The sequence below is a fragment of the Rhineura floridana genome, chromosome 4 (assembly GCF_030035675.1).
Source record: "Rhineura floridana isolate rRhiFlo1 chromosome 4, rRhiFlo1.hap2, whole genome shotgun sequence".
NCBI classification, from domain to species: domain Eukaryota; kingdom Metazoa; phylum Chordata; class Lepidosauria; order Squamata; family Rhineuridae; genus Rhineura; species Rhineura floridana.
The window spans coordinates 65,843,574-65,847,757 of NC_084483.1; the positions used below are offsets into that span (position 1 = coordinate 65,843,574).

At 39.8% G+C, this 4,184-nt stretch overlaps 1 pseudogene; it reads right to left on the reverse strand.

Moving 5' to 3' along the window:
• Positions 1-221: 221 nt before the first annotated feature.
• On the reverse strand, positions 222-453 carry LOC133384145 (protein kish-A-like; annotated as a pseudogene).
• Positions 454-4,184: the final 3,731 nt, after the last annotated feature.

A 4,184-nucleotide genomic window follows, 5' to 3' on the forward strand; every position in this document is an offset into this window, starting at 1 on the left:
TGCAGAATTCAAAAGTATGGCAACTTAATGAATAACTGCATTTTCTATCATTTAATACACTATTGCTCTACTAACTGAAATATAGAAACAATTTGTCAGAAGTTTGTCTAGTATGAACAAAGAAACTGAAGTGTAGAACATAGTTTTCATCTTTTCTGTTTCCCCAAGACGTTTATTCCATTGCAGTTTGACAGCAATATATTCCTGACATTTTCCAAGTTTTACTGTACACACAGAATACTGAAGGCCATTGATATATAGCACACAGCTACGTAGGAGCTCTTCTGCTCGCCAATCCTGGCATATTTCCAGAATATGCCCAATAATCCAGTTTGATTGTTATCCAGTAATCTAGGAGCCAAGGTACAAGAGACAAGGTACATAAAACAGCAAGACTACTGTCAGTAGGCTCTGAAAATTGCAGACATAGTTACACAGCACCACGAGCCACATCAACCATCCGGTAGCCAAGGGATGGGACATGGAAGAAGCAGCATCTTCAAAGCCTATTCCATAATCTTATACATTAGGGGTCCCCAACCTTTTTGGACTAAAGGGCACATTTCAAAATTTGAGAGAGTGTTGGGGTCACCATGGCACAACACAAAATTAGAGAGCAGTCATGGAGACGCATCTCCCTTAATTGTATTTCCATACTAGAAAATGCCTGACCTATTGAATTTCTACCTGCACAAGAGCCTTTTTTTTACCAGTGCCAACCCTAAACTGAAGCCTAAGCTGCCATCCTGTACCAATTTACTTTAAAGTAAGCCCTATTAAGCACAACATTAATTAGCTGTGAATAGACATGTACACTACTACTTACTGTGTAGTAGTATTTGCAAAAAAATATTTCTAGGCACTACCTGAAGCCAGGATAGGAAATATTTGTCCTGGTTGTTAGGAAAAAGGAAAAAGGAAAGGCAAACCATGGTGATCCCAAGGACTAGAAAAAAAGACAGAAGCAGGAAAAGTGCACTAAAAGAAAGGGCAAAACCGCAGCTCTTTAGGACCGTAGGGACTCCTGTTGCCTGGTGTTCAAACAACTCATTTATCAATCACAGCTCTGACTTCACTCATTGGCTAATAACACTGACAGGCAGGAGCATTAAGACTGGCTCATTTCACATAAATTGCTTAGAAGGGTGCCTACACTAACTGGGTTTCAAATTAACTAAGAAGGATGCCTGCACTAACAGATATTCAAAACATTAGAAGAATTCATGGCTGGGAACTGTTGCTGGAAGAGTTCCCACACACACACACACCTCTTGTTCTGCAGCATTTTCCAGTACTGATGTTTCTGGAGTTCATAATTACCTAGTTAGAAATACAATTTTGTTTAGTTACAATGTTCAGCTGTATAATGAATCAAGCAGCATTTCCCTGAAAGGTTATTCTCCAGGTCAGAATATTAAATAAGATTCTGTACATGTATAGTCAGCATTCAGCAAACAAGGCTCCAAAGTGAACTATTTTGTAGTTGTGTGAACACTTTTGTTTAATGTTAAACCTTTTACTCTTGCTGAACTCTCATTGATTATGTGAGAAGCCATGTGAATTATATAGCCAGCTGTTGTATACCATGCACAGAATTTCTTTCATACTTAGCACTTACTGTCCCTGGAAGTCTCATCAGTTATGGTGAGCTACATGACTAGAGTACCCAATTAAGTAGCCTTTGATTTAAGGAACGTCTTTTCTATTTCAGTCAATTCTCTTGATTTACTTTGAAATATTTTTTACCTCTTGTTCCCAGGTGTGTTTGCTCTTGGTGGAGGGGTAGTTGAATTCCCAAGGGGCCCACAAGCATGGCTAGTGCTGAGAACTATAGTTCCCAAGCATCAATCCAGTACGGTTCATAATGTGCCAACGTTACAAGCTAAGAAAGAATTTGTGGGAAAGGAGGTTTGCTCCGAATGTTTGCTGTGAATGCTCATAATTACTGAGCTGATTCCAAATTGAGCCTAGAGAAGTTAACTCGTTGCTCTTCTCCCCTGAGCCTCCACTACAGTCCAGTAGTACTTATCGCTCTTTTCTTTTCTTTTTTAAATGTACTTGGAGCTCCTGCAGTGATGCCATCTGCTGCCTCTCTGTGATGTTCCAAGAATTCTAGTAACCCAAGTATTATTATTATTATTATTATTATTATTATTATATTTGTTACAATTGCATCCCACCTTTCTTCCAAGGTCCTCAAGGCAGCATACATAGTTCTCTCTTCTTACTGTATCCTCACAACAACACTGTAGAGTAGGTCAGGTTGAGAGAAAGTGATTGGCCAAAGGTCACTCTGATATTCATGGCTGAGTAGTGATTTGAAGTTGGGTCTTTCCAGCCCTAGTTTGACACTTTAACCACTACACTATATATACTAGGTTGCTTGTATATATATACTAGCTAAGCACTGTGGCTGCCGCACCCGGGGGAAAAATGAGAACTCACCATCACTTACTGGCATATGTGGGAAGTTCTTACTGTATATATTATCAGCCCCCCCCCCTGCCTCCATTGGAATATGTTGCTAATAAACAGTAAACAAACTTCCGTGACATATCTAGGGCTTAATTTTAAACTGTACAGCCCCTAACTGGGTAGGGTTTAACTACACCTGAATATGCCTCTTAGTCCTTTGACAATATTTAAACCATTTGCTAGATAATACTGTCATAGGATTGGGGGTTGCACTAAATGACCTTCCAAGGTTGCTTTCAACTCAGTGGTTCTTGATTTTAAGAGAAAGTATGAATGGGCCTGAAACTTGCAAGTCAGGTCTAGTCTGGCATATTCCTTTGTTAGGTCATTTAGAGGTGATATGTTACCATGAGAACTAAATAGCAGGTCCATGACTTTCGATGGCTAGCTTTATAGAGCCACCTCTGCCTCTCCCCTTCATCAGCTATGGAATATGTCTGTGTAAAAAAACAGAGGAGCAGACAGGAGAATCAGATTGAAAAAGGGTAGAGACACACTGGATTTTTTCAGATGCTTGCTGTGTCTTGAGATCTGATAAGGGAATAGCAGACTTTGGGGTGTCTGTTGGTGTGTTGAGTTGTGCCTTTAATCTCTGCTTTACCTGCATATTTGTAAATAAACCCAAAAATTACAAAATGCCATATGTTCCTATGATCTCAGGAAACCAAACCTGGGTAAACCTGAAACTTCTCACCACTCAGAAAATTGTGGTGTGTGTAACAAAATAAAGTGGAATCTAACCCAGTGATTCCCAAACGGCCAGTCATATCCTGCCACTGAGTTGTGAGAATTTTGTTCACAGGTTCTCCAGACTGCCCGCCGCAAGTACTAGAGATACTATAGCAATGAACAGTTCACTTCCCAGGAGCTAGAATGTCAGGATGGGTGATGCAATGAACTTTATAGTAGACAAAGACAAAATTTAGTTGCCCTAAACTTTAGGACCTAAATAGAAACCCTATTAGGCCCTGTAGCCTAGATACAACATGCTATTCTGTAGACTTTCACGGTGCTTAGAACAATAGAATTGCACCTGGGATGGTAGAGTGTAAGCATTTATTTCTGTTAATGAGAGATATTTTATATTCAAGGAGGATTTGCATGACAGATCTTGATGGGTTTATACAGCTGTGGATTTAAATCTGAGGTTTTGTACGCAGACCTGGAGGTGAAAACATGGGTTTTCACACTTGAATTCTCATTCCCTCCCTCAAACAGTTTCACATATTTCATTTAAATGTTATATGTATATATAATCACCTCTCTGTCAAAAAGAGCTCAGCCCAAAAGAAATGCATTATGGAAAGCTTCAAACAATAAAAAAGGAGAGAGGCATTGGAAACATAGTTGGAACTCAAATTTACTGTTGTCAGCTTTGCCAAAAGCCTATAACTCTCTGAGAAAGACCCTCTGGAGCCAACAGGCTGAGTAAAGTATGGCTTCTTCCTCTAAATAATTGGCCACCAGAACTTTCAGCTTAGGCACTGCTTTCCATTTGGTTGGAAAAGATTCTCCCACAGACAGAACAGCAAACCAATGAAGCTGAGGTTACTTGGATTAAAACCAGATTTGGATCCAGTTGAAATCAAAAATGACAAGCATCTTACTTCCATGGCTAACAGCTACAGTGGTGCGACTTATGGCTGCACCAAATCAGTTACCACAGTATGTGACAAAGTAGATTGGGGCAGCCTACATGATGACCTCCA